Genomic DNA, 19719 nt, shown 5'->3' on the forward strand with positions numbered 1-19719 from the left:
AAAGTATATAAGAGGATATACATAGGTTATATGCAAATACTATGCCACTTTATTTCAGAGATTTGAGCATCCACAGATTTTGGTATCCTCAGGGGTTCAGAAGCCAATCTCCTGTGGATATGAAGGGTCAACTGTATATTATAATTAATGGCTGAAATAATGTGACTAAACATTCAAATTTATTTCTTTCTTTATTTTTGGAATTGGAGGATATAAAAATTAAATGATAGTAATACACAAAAAATTAGATATCTTGAATTTAATGTTATTAAATTCCCCAAAGTCTAATGCCATTCCGATTACATTTGTATTTATCCTCAATATATTTTCTATCTTGAATCTAACGTTAGTAAATTCTCCAAAGTCTAATGCCAGGCAAATTATATTTGTATTTACCCTCAATATGTTTTCTTAACCAGTAGGTTCAATACATTTAATTTTTTTTCCAGATTTTACACTTTAATTGTAAAAATCATTGTCAATGCAGACACAACAAAAAACTAGTCCCAACTTTACAGTTCTTCAGTTTCTGAAATATTAGCATATTGGTTTCTTTTTATTCTTTTCAGGGCCTAGAGCTCAGATAGATTCTGTTATGTCAACACATGTTTATAGATTGTTCAGAATCACAGCGTATGTGATAAAAATTACAAGCAAAACTGAAGATGTAACTCTTACTCTAATAAACAGGGAATGTTTTGTAGAATACATTGAACTTGCATTGAAATAAAAAGGAAGCATGTGTGTCTGTGCACCCAAGTGAGTGTGCACACATGCTAAAGGAATAGCGTGAGCACGGCACAAAGTCGTAGTGAGTACATTTTAAGTAAAGATAAGTAGACTCTTTTGATTCGAACGCAAATTTGATGTTGAGAAGACTTGAGTTACTTTAGATTATGTACGTAAGGAGTGATTACTGGAGGCCTCAAATGCCAGTAGTAAAGATGCTTTTGTTATGTGTTGAATTGTGATCTCCCAGTTGTACCTGAGACTGATCAATAACAGGGGCTATTGCAGAGGATCTAGAGCCTCGCTTCCATCCTAGGTCAACGTTTACTGCTCATTGCACTCCAAGCTTTTACATTGTTTTACTTTTATAGTGATACAAGAGTGCTAGTAAGGGAAGGGCGTAGTCCCTTTAAATGACAGGGAAGCAGGGAAGGGAAGTGTTAGGTAGAGGAGGGTGTGGTCCCTGGCTAGGATTCCACTCCCAGTGGCCTAGGTGAGGAGAGGTGTTTCTGCCTTTGCGCCCAAATGTTGCATTTTCCAAGACCACCCTGGCCCACCATACCCTCATCCTGGGCCTATAAAAACTTGAAACCCTAGCAAGGCAGAAACAGAAGCTGCTGGATAGTGAGAGGAACACATCGGCAGAAAAAGACAAGTGGCTTGACATTGAGAGGATGTACAGCGGAGCACACCTATGGAAGAGCACACCAAGACCCGGCCGCCTAGCAGAACATCAATGAGCCGGACAAGGTGGAGTTTGGCTGGCGAAGTCACAGGACAGCCAGCGGCCCCAAGCAGCCAACTCCAGGGGAAGACCATCTCCCTACTGGCTTCCCTTTCGCTGACAGCTACTTCCACTCAATAAAACTTTACATTTATTCTCCAAGCCTACGTGTGATCTGATTTGTCTGGTACACCAAGGCAAGAACCCAGGATACAGAAAGCCCTCTGTCCTTGCTGTAAGGTATAAGGTCTAATCGAGCTGGTTAACACAAGCAGCCTATAGATAGCAAACTAAAAGAACACCCTGTAACACACGCCCACTGGGGCTTCAGGAGCGTACACATTCACCCCTAGACACTGCTGGGGTCAGAGCCCCACAGCCTGCCCATCTCTATGCTCCCCTAGAGGTTTGAGCAGCGGAAGTGAGCCACACCCCCATCGCCCTCCATTCGAGGGGGACAGGGGAACCTTTCCCGTTTCAGCAGCATGTATTGCTCTATCAGACGTTGTTACAACGTCATTTGTTTAAATAGTTTTATTGAAATGTTTACATTTTTAATGATCTTTCTCCCCAGGCAAAATGCCCGACTGCCAAGAAAGAACTATTCTGTTCAACTATTACTTCCTCATATTAGGGTGGTGCAAAAGTAATTGCAGTTTCTGATTGTGAATTTGAAATCATTATAACTAGGTTCAGGCACATCTTTATTAATCAAAATAGGAACCATTACAATCAACAAATTTTTGCCAATGAAAAATAAGTTCGTTTATTCCTGCAGCATATAAATCCGTGCTTCAGGACTCAGTGAGCTCTTGGAAAGCACTTTCTGCATTCTGGTTGTGGAAATGTTTTCCTTGCAAAAAGTTGTGGAGATGCTTGAAGAAGTGGTAGTCGGTTGGTAAGAGGTAGGTGAATATGGTGGATGAGGCAAAACTTCAGAGCACAATTCGTTCAACTTTTGAAGCATTGATTGTGTGACATGTGGTCATGCGTTGTTGAGAAGAATTGTGCCCTTTCTGTTGACCAATGCTGAGTGCAGTTGTTGAAGTTTTCAGTGTATCTCATTGATTTGCTGAGCATACTTCTCAAATGTAATGGTTTTGCCAGGATTCAGAAAGCACTAGTGTATCATAACAGCAGCAGACTACCAAATGGTGACCATGACCATTTTTTTTGGTGTAAGTTTGGCTTCTGGAAGTGCTTTGGAGCTTCTTGGTCTAGCCACTGAGCCAGTCATCACTGGTCATCATATAAAATCCACTTTGCATTGCATGTAACAATCTGATTGAAAAATGATTTGTTTATGTTGCATAGAATAAGAGAAGATGACACTTCAAAATGACATTTTAAACAAAATTTCACTTGGCTCATGAGGAATCCACTTACCAAGCTTTTTCAACTTTCCAGTTGGCTTCAAATGACACACAACTATAGAATGGTCAACATTTAGTTCCTTGGCAACATCTCATGTAGTTGTAAGAGGATCAGCTTTCATGGTTGCTCTCAATTGATCATTGTCAACTTCTGATAGCCGGCCACAACGTTCCTCATCTTCAAAGCTCTCCTCTCTTTTGCAAAACTTCTTGAACCACCACTGCACTGCATATTCATTAGCAGTTCCTGCACCAAATGCTTTGTTGCTTTTGCCAGTTGTCTCCGCTGCTTTACAACCCATTTTGAACTCAAATAAGAAAATCACTAGAATTTGATTTTTGTCTAACATCATTGCCATCATCTAAAATAAACGTAAAATAAACAGCAAGTAATAAGTCATTAGCAAAAAAAAAAAAATAAAGTGAGAAATGCCCATTAAAATGATGTATAACCTAACCACATTTATTTAAGAATGTATTCCAATATTAAACAGCAAATTACAACAATGTAAAAACCACAATTACTTTTGCCCTCATACTTAGAACCATGCCTGGGGGATTATAAAAACTCAATAAAAATGTGTTGATTGGATGAATGAGTGACCTTGAACAACTGCTTAGTATATTTCTAACTTGCTTTCCTTATATTGATATGGCAGTGATGATGATTATATTAATAACAATCATAGTAATGACACATAGTGGTATGATAAGGCTTACACATAGATGCATCTAGCACAGTGCTTTTCACTTAAGTGCTCAATAATTTTCATTTGTATTTTTTGAGAGAGTATCTAGCTCTGTCACACAGGCTGGTGTGCAGTGGCAAGATCTTGGCTCATTGCATCCTCTGCCTCCTGGGCTCAAGCAATCCTCTCACCTTAGCCTCCCAAGGAGCTGAGATTACAGGTGCATGCCACTACATAAGGTTAATTTTTTAATTTTTTGTAGAGATGAGGTTTTGTCATGTTGCCCAGGCTGGCATTTAACTCCTGAGCTCAAGCGATCTACCTGTCTCAGCCTCCCAAAGTCCTTGGATTACAGGTGTAAGCCACTGTGCCTGGCCTATGCTCAACAAATTTGGACACTTTTTGCTTGTTGCAGATTCTTTCATTGAGACCAATATAAAAAAAATTCTAAAGTAAGTCTTGATTTCAGAATGTTGATTATTTTCAAAACAAGTAAGAAACCCAGGGGTGTAATAAGCACATAGTTAGTTCTAGGCTTCAAGAAACAAAACATTTATTTGAAATTAGTCCAAGATATAAAAGTAAGAAACAGAAAAAGATAATGCATGAATTGCAGGATCCAGAACACATTAAAGAGCCGGGGAAAAAAAAGTATATATATACCTCCCTGATATATGTATATATATCAGTGAGAACAGGACAAGAGAATCAGAGAACGCTTCATGGGAGAGGAATGGATTTGAACTTGGGATTGAAAAATTGGCCTGATCTATATAAATGAAGAGGAAAGGAGCAGACAGACCATGGAAGAGGATCAAGGCAAAGAAGTGCAGAGTTCAGTTGGAATGACTATGGTATGCCCATATGATCAGAAGTTGGGGGATGTCAACAAAAAACAAAAAAGCAGGCCTTTGGGAGAGGATAGCTTTGCCTATGTGAGAAACCTATCCTTCAGTAAATCTAAGGGACACAGAAAATAAGGCAAAAGACTTTTATTTTGTTGTTAAAAAAAAAAAAAACTATAGTTACTGAAATCATTTTGAGTTTGGTGTGTGTGTATGTGTGTGTTGTGCACTCACACACATAATCAAGTGTCATAAAGTCACCCAGGAGTATTGGAATTAAGAAGTTGGAGTCAGGAAAGCTAGATAGCAGACCAGCCTATTTCAGCCTATTTTTATGACCTCTATCACATTTGCTCTTTCCCTCTTCTTTACTGTCAGCATGATCATTCTAAGAGAGAGACATGATTATGTACTTCTGCTCAAATTCTGGTACCTCCCCTACTTTTCAGGGAGTCAAGTCCAAACTCCTTAGCAAGTTATTCAAAGTTGATAGTAAACTAGGTTCAAAAATCTTTCCTGCCTCATCTCCTAGTAGATCTTCTAAACCTAAACGAGTTTTATAAACTCTGTGCCCCACAAAGACACACCAAAATTCTACCCATCCCTTTAAACAACATAAATATTTACAGCTTGGAATAGATTTCTCTTTCTATTACGCCTCATATGGCCTTCAACTCATCTTTCAAGACACATCTCAAATGCTGCCTTTCCTATGAAGCCTTTTCTAACATTGTCCCCTCCCTGTGCTTCTCTGAGCTCTCTCTTTTCTCTTTCCAATACAACTGATACATATTGCACTTGTAACATTAAACTTATTTTGATTTTGTGTTTATATTTCTATTTCTTAGGTTAAATCACGAGGTTCTTGAAGGTCACGTGACTTTGTAACTGTAGTGCTTAGCACGGTAATGGCATATGCTAAGAAATTCATAGACTAAAAAGCATTAGAAAAACTTACATTTTGAGTTTCCCTTAACTTACATTAAAATATAAGTTGCAACTTAAACTTACATGTTGAGTGAAAAAATGGTGTTACTACATAGAACAATAAGGTCATGATTAAAAATGAGACTGATTTAGAATACATGGCAAGTTTAGTGTTAACTTCTTAAATTGGATATGTCAGAGGGTTATTTGAGAGAAAATATTCTGATATGCTTGGAAAAACAGGGATAGCTCCTGAGCTAGAGAACCACACATTGGGCAAGCATATTTTTAGAGATGACCACTGAAAAACATGAGGAGTGGGCTCTAGAAAAAGAACATGAAAGGAAACAAACATCTGATTAGAACCTGGCCTTGTGTTATGATGGAAACAGTGAAGTTACTAGATCAGGAAGCAGTGACCAAGAGTAATTGGAGAGGTGGAAGGAGAATTAGGATGGTGTGATACAGAGGCCCTGGGCAAGAACACATTCAACAAATCAACACTATCAAATGCCCCGAAGAGATCAAGGGAAATGAAGCTGAGAAATAATCAGAATAAAATTGCTAATTTTAGAGCAAGATTTCAGCAATTTGATTGGTAGAGAAGATGTGGAATTCAGATAACAAAGAAAGTTGTTGAGCAGGAACTGGTATTTTTGGCTTTCAGTCATGTTTACAACTTCAAAAATGGGAAAAAGAGCATTGCTAAATATAAGTGTCCTATCTATAGGGTTTTTAAAAATATGATGGCACTGCATTTTAAAGACTGAGTTTCTAATTTCAAGTTCAGTTACAGAAAAAATAGAACATTGGGAGTTTGGAAACTCCCAGAATGAGATTTTATTCCTTCACTGGTCATGTATGAAGACTCCAGAGTTTAGAATTTCCTTCACAAACCTTACTTTTCTTATGGGTAGTTCTACCCATGGACATATTTTTCTATGTATAATCTTTAAAAGAGTTAGACTTTGTGGGTGAGGTATATAGAAGTTGTGAGAGCAGCGTTTCCCAAGGTATGTTCAATGGAGCACTAGTACATAGTTTAATAGCTGTTATATGAAAAAAAAAATTACCCTAGTCAAACATATTTTTGAAATGCAAGTTAAAACAAACTCAAACACTTTCTTTACTGCAGGACTCCTCATAACCTCTATTAGTGTGCAACTGTGAATATGAAGGAAGTATTTAGGGTAGCAGTTGTTTTCAAAACACTTTTGACCAAGGTAGCATTTTTGTCGTGAAACTCACCTTTGGACATGCTGAGCAGAATGTGTTTTATTTAACATTTTCCAGCTCCTTTTATCTCAAAGTAAATGTTGCATGATATTTACATGTTATATAATAAGCATAAAAAAATCAGTAATAATAATAATATATACATACAGGAACTGCAAGTTTTTTTCCCCTCCCTCCCTCCCTCGGTCCCTTCCTTCCCTGGGACTGTGTTAGACTTCCCAGGGTCCCCTGTTGGGCGGGGGGAGCATTGTTTAAAGTGCAGGAATTCTCCAGTTCTTCCTCGCCCCCCACCCAGCTAGGGCTCTTTGTTCATTTTCCTGCTGCAGCCCAGGTAGAGCTCTTTGTTTCACCTTCCCACCCAGACATGCCAGGTAGGGCCCTTTGTCTCTGAATTTCCCACGCTGGCTCTTGGAGGAGGGAGCTCTGTGACTCAGGGTTATAAAACAAGTAGCCAATCTGGTAACAGAGTCGAAGATTAGTCAATCCAGAGGATGTTTGAAAGAACTCCTCTCATTGGATGAGAACATGAATGGGGAGGGAATAACTCAAGTGTAAAAACTCCAGCGTAGCTGCCTAGACGGTATCCTTTTTCTGGATCCCCTTCCATGAAAGCATGGGAGCTGTCTTTTCACTCTGCCTAATAATCTAAACTTTCGCACACACTCTTTGGGTCCATGAGTTCTATTTGAACGGTAAAACTTATCGTGCCTCTGGGGCCCCTTTCCCCATTCTTCCGGGGTTAGGAAGATCAAGAACCTAAGCTTCACCTGCAGTGGTGGCCTAGTGGTAAGGACTCCTCGTTTTCACACAAGCAGCCTGTGTTTGACTCCCAGTATGGGAACCAAGGAATTTGGCTGTAGTTTTACTCCTCTGGTAACCCTCCCTCCCTCCTTTCCTCCCTCCTTCCCTCCTTTCTTTCCCTCCTTCCTTCCCTCCTTTATTCCTTCCTTCTTCCACAAGAATTTGAGGTAAGTCCATAGAATAGAGGGAAAACAAGTTTATTAGAGAAGTAAAGAAACGAATGACTACTCCATAGGCAGAGCAGCAGTATGAACTGACCGACTGAGTACACTTATAGTTATTTCTTGATTATATGCTAAACAAGGGGTGGATTATTCCTGAGTTTTCTGGGAAAGAGGTAGGCAATTTCCAAAACTGAGGGTTCCTCCTGCTTTCACACTGTACAGGGTAACTTCTGGATACTGCCATGTAGACTGTCATGGTCTGGTGGGAGTGTCTTTTTGCCTGCTAATGCGTTATAATTAGCATATAATGAGCAGTGATGATGACCATAGGCCACTTTTGTTGCCATCTGAGTTTTGGGTTTTGGCCAGTTTCTTTACCACATCCTGTTCTATCAGCAGGGTCTTTGTAACCTGTATCTTGTGTTGACCTCCTATCTCATCCTACGTTTAAGAATGCCTGACTTCCTGGGAATGCAGCCCAGTAGGTCTCAGCCTTATTTTACCCAGCCCCAACTCAAGATGGTGTGGATGCCTATCTCCCTCCCTCCCTCCCTTCCTCCCTTCCATTTCCTTCCTTCCTTCCCCTCTTCCTTCCTCCTTCCTCCCTCCCTCCCTCCCTCAGTATTGGGGTTCCGGGTGCCTTTAGCTCCCCTGAGAGGGTGTTTCTCCAGGTTCTTGGCCTACTGCCCTCTCAAGAATGAGAGAGGAGACCATGGCACAGCGTACAGTAAATGCTGGATTCAAAAGTGTTTGTTGAAAGTGATTTATTTAAAGAGAGAGAAACAGGAGAAGGAGAGAGAAAGAAACAGCTAATCCTCACACTGAGCGAATCCAGAAAGATGGAATCCAGGAGAGGAAAGCAGCTTCCATACTGAGTGGAAGGGAACACAGAGAGAGATGGAGTTTAAGAGGGAAAGACAGGCTTCCATGAGAGAGTGTGGAAGGGGCCTCCAGGGGGAAAATCCAGGAGAGAGAAAAACAGCTTCCACGAAGGGAGTGTTTGTGGAAGGGGACCCAAACATTTGGAATCTGAAGGGATGTGGAAGACGGGGACTTTTAACCTGGGAGGAACCCCCATGTTCTCTAAGACCCCAGGCCAATGAAAGGAGTTCCTTAGAACTTCCGCTGGAGTGATTGATTCTTAGTTTCTTCCCACGCCCGCAAAATTCAAACATAAACCCTTAAATCTCCCAGATGGAGAGAGATGGGAAGGGGGGGCGTGGCACTAGGAAGTTCTTGCCCTTTAAACTATGCCCCCTTGTGGACCTGGAGGGAAAACACCTTCCCTCTCTCCCTCCCTCCCTCTCTTCCTTCCTTCCTTCCTTCCTCTCTCCCTTCCTTTTCTTCCCTTCCTTCTTTCCCTCCCTTCCTCCTCTCCCTCCTTCCTTCCTTTCTTCCTTCCATCCTTCAATGCTCTAATTAGATTGTTTCAATGAACTCTTTAATTTTCATTTAAAATAAAGAACTTGTACCAGCAAATTAGATTTCAACTGTAACTATATACTGAAAAAATTATAAAGTAACTCTCAGGAAACATCATTAACAAAATCTGTGGGACTGCGATATCTAAATTTTCTCATTTCCAGTTTGTAAGCTCTTGTACTTTAGGGCTCTAAATTTCTTTGAAAACATGTGAGAGTTTGAGGTACTGGCATGCATAAAATTCTTTAGTAAAACAGGAATATTGAATATGCTTTTAACTTTAACACTAAGCATTTCTACGATTGCCTCACACTTTTTTTTTTATTGGCTATTGATTGCAGTGGATTCACGAGGAGGACATATGTTCTTAGCAAAGACGTGTAGGACGATTCTGCGTTACATCACCACCACCCACCTTCATTTAAGCTCTGGAAAAAGACAAGCTCTTCCAAATGTTTCCAATTTTTATTCTGCTTTACTCTCATATAGATACTTCTCCGGAATGTTCTTATCTCATCCACCATGATTTTTCTGTCCTTCAGCTTTGTTCCTCCGCCCTTCACAGAAGTTAAATGGTCAGCACCTCTCACGGCAGCCTCTGGATCCATGTTTCCCATATTGTGCCCCTCACCACTTCTCCCGTTTTTGTGGCAGTTTCCGCAGTGAGCAGAAGCTTGTTTCATATCAAAGTCACTTAAGTCACTTATGTTTTCTCTGCTTCTGATTCACAGCTTTTATCTACCTTGCAGTGCTTTTCTGGAATATGTTTGGCTTGCCCAGGTTTGCTAAAGCCACAAAGAAACCCCAGCATCATCTATCTGAATGATTCTGATTGTTTTTTTTAAAAAACCCGTTGGCTTTGTGAAATCCACCTTTTCAAATTCAAGGTAAATTGGCCCCTTGCAATCCTGCATTCCTGTGGTCTGAAATGCTTCTTGATACGCAAGTGTAGCAGGAAGGCACGGGAATGCCTGGGCCAAGCAGTGACCAGCTGCTCTGTGCTGTTAGGGGACTTCAACCATAGTGCTGGTGACAAGAAGCCCTTATGGGAAATAAGGGCTTCTTGCCCTTTCCTGGCCTCTACTGTCTTCCCTAGAAACAAAGATAAAGGACACCTCTTTCCATAAATAGACAACTACTTCAGATGGAGTTAGTCAGACAGAAGTCACAAGATGACTCAAAATACCTATTTCACAGGCATAAAATACTGTTAGTGATTGAGATATAAAAGAGTCAGCTTTAAGTGTTTCATTAAAATCACGGCAAATACTGTGCATAACGATTTACCAAGAACTCATGATGCTGCTTGTTTAATAAATGAAGTTCATCTATAGTAAACAGCTTGGTGCAACCAAAGAGGCTCTAATCAAAATGGGGACAGATGAGTTTTGTGCATGCAGCTTATTTCATTAATTTACTACTGTTTAGGGTTCATAGGCAATGGCCAATTGATATTATTTGTGACAACACTAAATAAAATAAGTAAAGGAAAATAAGTTGCATGATGTATTGCAGAGATAAATCACACCCCGGTAAGTGGGGAGCTGAAACCCTCCAGCAGAAGCACTTAGCACACTTCATTTGATTCCCATTCGTCAGCCTCAGTGCCGGTGGCTCAAAAAGAATGCAAAGGTAAACGAACACCAGAATATGCTTTACAGTACTGGAAAACAGTCCTACCCAAATAAATCAAGGTTCCACTTCATTTCAGGCATTGGTTTATTCATAATACAGGACTTTTACAATCAAGCCCTGCCAATTGTAAACAAACCGCAACAAAACACACACCTGCACTAAGAGATAGGCATGATACTGTGTATGCATAGAGAACCAAAGAGGTTTAAAAATAACTGCAGCTATTCGGCAGACTGAAAAAGGAAACGGGCAGCACATTTTAAAAGACCTTGTTGGTTTGAGCGGTAATGTTGCAGTCTGCTTACATGATTAGGACAGGAAAAGCCACATCCACTTTCAGAATATACAGATTTAGAAATGTTCAACCAGACCATTCCTATACATAGCTTTGTTAAAACTCCTGGGAAGACTATCACCAAGTTCCATTCATATTCAAGATTTTAAGAATTGAGCTAGGGTAGAGATAAAAGAAGAGGGAGAGCAATCAGTGAATAGGAGAATCTATTAAATCGGGTGTCTTCTAAAATGACTTAATTTCATTTTCATTTTAGGCTCCATAAGATTTTAACTGCCACCTTGCTACTGGGGAGCTTTTCATCTGATGTAAACCAAAAATAACAAAGGAAGAAACTGAAGGGTTTCTGCCGTAAACATCTCTCCTCAGCTAAATATAAGTGATTGCATATTGCAAACATAATTCTGTGTTGATTTTTTATTAATAATAAACCTAAAAGAAAAAAAAAATTGAAAACAAAAGAAATGAAAGGAAAACCTTAAAATTACAGTGTTTTGGAACTGGAAAGAACTTCCTTACAGAGCATTTAGAAGTCTAATTACCAAATTCTGCAAAAATAATCTTAGGATTTAAATAAATGAGTAAGCCAAGGTCACAACATTGGTTAATGACAGAGCGAAACTCCAGCTCAAGGACTTCAAAATCTTTAAAAAGTTTATGCACAAATATGTTGAAACCTTTATATCCTACAGTTTTTTTGTGTGTGATAGGCAAAATACACAGATAAATGTTTTATGTTCTTACATGCCCTGTGTATATGCATGGGTGTGTGCTCACATGTGTATATCATAGATTTTTTTATACATATGTGTATGTCATGGATTTTTTTTAATTTTAGGTTTTTTTTTTTTTTTTTTTTTGCTTTTCTTACAGACTTACAGCAATGTTTTATTTGATTTCATTACATTCAAGCAGTTTTTCCAAGAAGCATTTAGTGTGGTTTCCAACATGGAAGTGTCCTCCCTGAGGCTGTTGTTGCACTTAAATGCTTTTTTCCCCCACCTTCTTGTTTGTGTCCTAAGAAAGACATACTGGACCGACCGGTTGTCTGCTTAGTGCCGTGTCTCCAAAGGTTGTACATATATTGTGTTTCCTCTAACAAGCCTACAAAGCAACTGCCTAGAGAAGCATTTAAAACCAAGTGCAGTCTTTTTTATAAAATATCTTTCCTGGGAGAGAATGTAATATTTTTAGTATTTATACTGCAGATACTGCTTATATTATTGAAAGTTAATATTTTATCCCTAGTTGCAGAGGTATTACAAATTACCAAACCTATACAACCATGCTGCCTGAAGTTAAGATTATACATTGCTGAGGTTTAAATAGGTGTTTTCCTAAGAGCAGCATTCTCCATAGAAAACAAGTTTTCAGAAGGAGAGCAGAAACAGTTGGGTTTTCATTCTATTATCGTTGAAATTGCACTTCTTTTTGTTAATGATTGAATAAATCAGAACTTCAGTGGTGTACTCTCAGCATTTTCTTCTATTTATTCCATCTGTTAGGGGAAAGCACCAGCATCTTGAGAAATAACCCCACTTTATAGTCAAAAAGTATAGTCTGCAAATTTAAACTGTTTATTGTGGGATAAAAATAACCATAAAACAAACAAGCTCTCCTTGAATATTTGTGCCCCTGATTGGAGAGCTCTTCCATACCCTTGAAGGCTTTTGGCTATAAAACACCCAGAAAAACAATTTCTCACAGTCCTTGCTCATATGTAGGAAGCTGTTTCCTCTCATTCTGATTAACTTGACTGCAGGTTTGCCTGGGGATTAAATAAACTAGCTAACTTCCAAAACCCTTCCCAGGGAGGGAAGGTCTCTTCTGCCTCTTATCTATTTCAGTGTCAGCCTGTAACACGCAGGCAGGAGGATGGAGATGGGGTTGGGAGCAGGATAACTTGGTGGGAACTGAACACAGAAATAAAACCCAAAAGAACATGGAGGCTTTCCGTAGCACTGCTGGAAAATAGGATTGCCGCCTACCCCTCCTGGTTCATGTTTTCTCTACCTGTTACAAGTCATTTATTTTTATCACACCTTTAATGGCAGTGACCTATAGAAAGGGTTTTTATCTGGGCCATGATAAACTAAGAAAATAAAAAAAGAACTTAGAATTATAGTAGTTTAGTTAACCATCAAGGAAATAAGAGAAGTTAAGTTTTCATAAGGAAAGATAAGTTATTTTTTAAATGAATGTTCTAAACAAAACAGTATAATGTACGACAACAGGAAGAAAATCTAAGTGAGCATTGCCTCTAACTATGATTGATTCACCAAATATGCATTAAACATTGAGCCATGTGTAAGCTTCACTTCTTTGTCTTTTCAGAGTTCAAATGCTACGATTACTATAAATATCTATATACTTCAAGTTTTACAGGTTAGTAACTTAATATATTCTATTAACCGAGGTTAAATATTTTCCCCAAATTTCCAATGCTTAAACATATCAGTATTTTGAATGACAGAGAGGCTGGCATAACAATTTTGTTTTCTTTCTTCTATTTATCTGATACTAAAGCTTCAGGGGGATTGCTAAGTTTTTCTTCCAAACATGCTTGCAGGTTATTTCCTTGTTTGGCAAGGGAATGAAATTTACCATCACTTGGGAAAATTCTAAAGTCAAGCTGTGAAACTGAACAAAATTTTCATCAGCAAAAATTGAGTTTGAAAAACATGTGTTTCCCCTTTGGTAACAGGAGGATGCGAGGTAGATAGGAAGCAGGATTGGAGAGTTTAAGCCTTCATTATTCTTTCCTGTGTAACTTCGGCAGCAAGGAAGAGAAAGAAAAGAATGCCAGCTGCAGTGCCCAAAGCAAAATCTTTATGAGTGAGTGATGGAACTCTGAGAGCAAACCAGGTGTCCACTCCTTGATCTTAACACACATCATTTGTATACACAGCAGAAAAGGAAAGACAAGCCAAGAAGGACAGATCCCTGGGGAACAACGAAAAAGAATGTAGAGTGAGGAATCTTAAGAGGCTGTGGGTCCTTGTAGTGTGTTCACACAGGCATGCTGAACAGTAGGTCCAAGATTATATTTTCATAAAGGAAATAGCATAATTGGCTATTTTCTAAAGTCACGTAAGCCCAGCCCAAAGGATATGTTTTCAGGGTAACAGTAGCTTAAATTTTTATAGCACTTTATATTATCTTGTTTGATCTCATCTGATCTACGCAACAAGTCTGTAAGATAGGTTACAATTATTCAGTTAGAATTTAATAGTAGAAAGGTTAAATCACTTTCCTATGAGCTAGAATCAGGCTGGCAGTCTGTTGCTATAATTTCTTGTATGAAATTTTACTGAACCAAGCAGATTTATACTAAAAAGGAAAATTCACAACCCCATTATTCTCAGAATAAATACAAAAGGGTTATCTAGCTTGCAATGAAGAAAACATCTTTTATAAGCATCGATATTATGAACTTAAAGTAAAATACAGAAAATTGGAGTGAGTGCTCTTTCTGGTGATCACACCCTTAGGGTCAGTTTAGTCCATCCTTGTTACATAAATATATGGTAACTTTCATGTTCCATTGTTCAAATGTATCATTCATGACTATCTTTTTACTCCTGGTTGCTGACTTTAGACTGTAGACCTTACCCTTACATGAGAGAGAAGAGCAACCATATCATCGTCATTATCATAGAAAACATTTAGTGAGGCCTCAATCTGTGCACCTGTTGTTTTGCAAAGTGGGTTGTTAGACATGGTTCCTGTCCACTGGGATCTTAAAGACAAAGGAAAGGACACACAGACAACTAAACAAGCAATGAGACTTGTACACAGGCACATATGTGCTAGCTCCTATTTGCCTATGGAAATGTCGGCTTTGTAGATTCAAGTTAATGATGTTTTGCTTTTGTCAATCCATTATGAATTGTCAGCTATTAAAATCTGGCCCCAAGTGGGATCTCAGCACAGTGACTTGCCTGATCCTGCTGTTCTGTTGTGTAGGTTAAGATCTCAATGTTCCTATCAAGCTTCAGGGAATTCTTAGCTTGTAAAGACTGTGCATTCAGGTCACTGATGTTTCAAGAAACAGCTTAGCCAAACACTCATTTTTTTTTTTCTTAAATTTTAAAAAGTTAGTTTAACAATTAGGAAACCAAATCATCTGCTAGCTTCTCAGAAAATAGAATTTAGGGGAACTTTATGAATTGAAATGAAGCTTAAAACAATTTCTATTTTGAACTCTGATAAACTTGAGACAAAATATAGCTTTCCTTTTTTCAGTTCTCAGCACTATGAGAAGCCTTATTTCTATCTTAGGAATCCTTAAATCATTAAAAATGTGTTATGCTTCATGGCATCATTTGATGCATAAATATGGATAGGAGTAAGAAAATAGGAAGACTGCCAATCTTCACCTCTAAAATTTTGTTTGTGATATGACACCTATGCACAACAATGCACTAAGTGCTATACATAATCTCATTTAATATTCACAATTGGTGCATAGAAGAGAAATGATTTTACCATATCCCACCCTCCTTTTTACTGATGAAAAAATGCTAAATGAGTTGATCTAGGCTGCACAAAGAGTAATAATTACCAACAATGTTCAAACCACAATTTATCTGACTCCAAAGTTCATATATTTAATCTGTACCTATCTACTTTATATAATAATTCTAAAAGGATGCACGTCTTTAACTTTTTCTTTCAGAGAAAGTATATCTTTTTGGAATGCATTGACTATTGAGTACTCTAAGGGCAGAGTGTACCACAGGCCTCCCTTTTGTGTCTTCTCAGCCCCATCTGTGCCACCAGTCGGCTGCAGCATGCAGTCCAGCATAGGTGCTGGCCAAGCTCACACAGGTGAACCTGACAGGGTCCTTCTCAGGCTCCACAAGGCCTCCCTGATGCTGCTGCATGGCATGTCTATGCCAATCACACAACTTAGTGTGGGGAAGTTCACGTCCATTAGGTTAGACTTGACAGCTGGAGAGCCAGCGCCCACAGAAAAAAATCATCTCCCTTCTATCTTTCAGGTTAATAATTCTAAGATATGTTTCATAAGCTTCCTTAGAGAGTCTGGCAGGTTGGAACACCATTTGCCTATAGTGGTGGCCGATCTATTCATGTTTAGTGTGGCTTTCTCTCCTGCATTTCATTCTCTCTCTCATTCCTGTCCCTTGGGTTCTTATTCATAATAAATGGTCTGCATGCAAGCTCTTTTTCCAGTTTATGCAGAGTACTTCAAGCTAAGACACAGGTAATTTGTTTTACTAATTATTATATCCCCATCTTCTAGTAATATATCTGACAGAGTATGTGTGTGTGTGTGTATATATATATATATAAAATCAATGATGATAAAACTGAATTTTTTTTCTTGTATTTTTACATTGCCTAAAATGTGCTTGGGTTAAAGAGAGTTAAGATTTTTTTTTTTTTCCCCACAATTGAGAAACTGTAATGATGCTTACTTGTTGCCATGGATGTGTTGCCTTGGAAGCTGAGGAATTGGACAGGGTTGAATCCATTCTGGTCATTTCAAGGGGTGTTAAATGGGCATGCACATCCAGAAAATGTCTAATTCCTTGATGCTAACATCAATGTAATCAGCACTATTATTTTCTAATTGTAAATGCCATAGTCCTATTACTGAAATTTGTAACACAACTTTTATCAATCACTCCTTTTTCCCCCTAGTATAAAGTGAATACTGTAGTAAATTCCTTGCTTTTTCAGATATGGATAATTATTTTTAAGCAACCAGATAGCTCATACTCTAAATTGAAATAAGCCCATCTTATTGATCCATATCCAATTTGTCATCAGATAGGTATCAGCCTTTAAGAATAGAATCATAACTAGGATTAATTAAAACAATTTAAGAAGATCTTGTAAGGGAAGCCAAACAGTGAAAAGCTGTTGAAATTGAACCCGTTCTCTGTGTTACTTCCTGATCAATGTTTTCAACGCCTGTGGGCTTTCTGGCAATAAAGTGTTCTGGTGTCAAGGATTACAACTGGGCTCCCTTCAAGAGCAATAAATCCACTTAAAAATATGTAAATGTGTTTCATATACCACTGACCCAGAGGTGAAAAGTTCTATATCAAATTACTAACAGCCTGAGATACCCATTCTCCTATTCTGACTCTAATTAAAAAGGGCTGAAAAACAAGCTATGTATGAATGTTCATTTATAGTACAGTAAAAAAGTAAAGATTTACTAAGTGTTACTCTCCACACAAAGCTGCAACTACAGCCAACCAGGAGGAAAGGAGACTTTAATGTTTCTTCTAAATAGAACATGCTTTTCCAATTTAAAAAAAAAAAATCACAACCATAATCCAAGAACTTGTCACTTTATGTCAATCTTTTGTGAAAACTTTCTATTTGGATTCCCTGAGTCTTAAAGAGTTTCCTTCATGGATTTTCATGCTGCTAGAGTAACCATTCTGAATGTTGTGATGCACATGATATTCCTATATCTTCAAATTGGCAGGAATTCACCATTGCCCAGGGTAGATCATTTGAATTTTTTCTTCCAAGCATTCTAGCTACCTTCCTGATATGGCTGCTAGGAGAAGCAAAAACAAATTCTTCACTGGCATCGAAATGCCTTCTAAGTGCACTGTGGTATGATGGTTAATCTCATTTTGTAACCCAGGGGACAGAAGCAGGTTGCAGGGGCATCCCAAAAGGTGCTCACTCACTGTTCCCAATCAGATGTTTTTTCCAGGTCCTTGGGTTCTCACTCACCCAAGAATGGGTAGGAGACCCTAGTGGTGCTGATATTGTTCAAGTAAATATTGGACCAAAGAGCTTTGCAGAAAAGCGATTTATTAGAGAGAGAGAGAGAGAGAGAGAGAGAGAGAGAGAGAGAGCGCCAGCAAGCGAGTCTCCACACTGTTGTGGAAGGGGATCCAGAGATGAAGTCCACACAGGTAAGGGGCAGGGGGACTTTTAATCTTGGAGTTACTCTGGCCTCATTCAAGTTCTTGTTCCATAAGAGGAGTTCCCTTAAACTTCCGCTGGAGTGATTGATCTTTGACTTTGATATCTGATTGGCTGCCTGGCTTGCAATAAAGCTCCTCCTTCCAAGGCTTTTGGTGGGCTTTCTAATCAAAGGAAGCTCACCTGGCAGTCTACCTTTCCTGAGCGCACAAAAGTTAGACAAAGAACTCTAGTTCCTGGATGGGGAGGTGAGTGAAGCTATGGCCCCTGGGAAGTTCTTGCCTTTGAAACCACGCCCTTTGTGGACCCCGGAAGAGAAGTTTAACATCGTCCAATTTCATCTATTTTCCTGCTCTACTGGCAACTGTGAGGCCAGGAAACAACTTTCATACTGTGTGTTTTTACATACACCAGGCACTCAAACAACCTTTTATTAATTGAATAAGAATTGTATCCCATTCAGTTGGGTATTGTTTAGGTGCTGTCCCACATATCTGACCTTTCTCATACAGTGGGTTTGATGAATAAACTAACATATTTCAAATTTAATTACCATGAGAAACTACAATAATTAGGGACAAGTGGACAAACTGAGGGTTGATCCTCTCTGACTTAAGGCCACATGTGTGGTTGTGCAGGTGAGATGCTTCAAATCTCTAGAAGCCTCAGCTGCATTGTAGTGGATGCGAATAATGCCCCTGGTCCTCAGAAGAGGTTCAGGAAACACCTACTGAGCCGTACCTGGCAGCCATGCTGACCTTTACTAGCCTTACAGATTTTGACAAGTTCTTTAACCTCCTAATTTATGAATAGGGGACACTGCTTCCTTAAAGGATTGTTGAGGATAAAATTACATATTATTTCTTCATAGCATTGTTTACAATTATGAATTTGGTTAGTGTCTAACACTGAAGTATGTACTTTTCATGAACATAAGAAGCATGCCTATTTTTTGCTTATCACAAGAGTAAACATTTTTGTAATGTGCCAGCTGTTGAGAAATATTTGTTAAGGAATGAATAAATGTCAATTAAATTATACAGAGTACCTGGCACATAACTGGAGCTAAATAAATGTTGGTGCGTTCTTATCCCTGTTCTATTGTTATTAAAGGTAAAAAAATGTCTAGGGAGAGATCGACAGCATTAGAACTGTTTACCACTTAAATCTATCTATATGCTTCTTTACAATTCTAAGAAAATAAGAAAGCGCCGGGCGTGGTGGCTCAAGCCTGTAATCCCAGCACTTTGGGAGGCCGAGGTGGGTGGATCACGAGGTCGAGAGATCGAGACCATCCTGGTCAACATGGTGAAACCCCGTCTCTACTAAAAATACAAAAAATTAGCTGGGCATGGTGGTGCGTGCCTGTAATCCCAGCTACTCAGGAGGCTGAGGCAGGAGAATTGCCTGACCCCAGGAGGCGGAGGTTGCGGTGAGCCGAGATCACGCCATTGCACTCCAGCCTGGGTAACAAGGGCGAAACTCCGTCTCAAAAAAAAAAAAAAAAAAAAAAAAAAAAAAAAAAAAAAAAAAAAAAAAAATATGGGATTAAATATCTAATGGTTAAAACAAGAAGTGCTGAGCCTTCAAAGCATCGTCTCTGGAACTGATTACATTTGTGTTTGTGACCATGCTCCTAGCCAGGCAACTGAACAAGTCTGAATTCTTTTGTAATTAATAACATCTGTAGCCATTAGCTACCTTATAAGTTGTTATAAGAATAAATACAACATTTTGCCACTGTGGCAGAGGTTTCCAAGTTGTGGCTTTATAGAACTCTAAGGACTGGCAAGCTGAGTAACATAAGCAACTGTATCACCAATATTTTAAAAAGCTTTTATGTTTCTCCACTTTATTAATAAACAAAGGCAAAAATACAACAGAAAAAAAGTCAATAACATGTATTAATATAATTTTTATGTATTTCCTCTTAAAAGGTTTTTCCCCTTCAATTTTTGTTG

The 19719-nt window shown here is 38.8% G+C and overlaps 1 long non-coding RNA gene across 1 annotated transcript; it reads right to left on the bottom strand.

The window, feature by feature from the left end:
- Nucleotides 1–1972: 1972 nt before the first annotated feature.
- LOC104652734 (uncharacterized) lies at nt 1973–16945 on the bottom strand. Its single transcript, XR_746021.3, has 3 exons — nt 16886–16945; nt 9783–10002; nt 1973–3188 (listed from the first exon to the last, which is right to left on the bottom strand). It is a non-coding gene; the product is annotated as an uncharacterized LOC104652734 (long non-coding RNA).
- Nucleotides 16946–19719: the final 2774 nt, after the last annotated feature.

Source organism: Saimiri boliviensis, chromosome 11, assembly GCF_048565385.1.
Source record: "Saimiri boliviensis isolate mSaiBol1 chromosome 11, mSaiBol1.pri, whole genome shotgun sequence".
NCBI lineage: Eukaryota > Metazoa > Chordata > Mammalia > Primates > Cebidae > Saimiri > Saimiri boliviensis.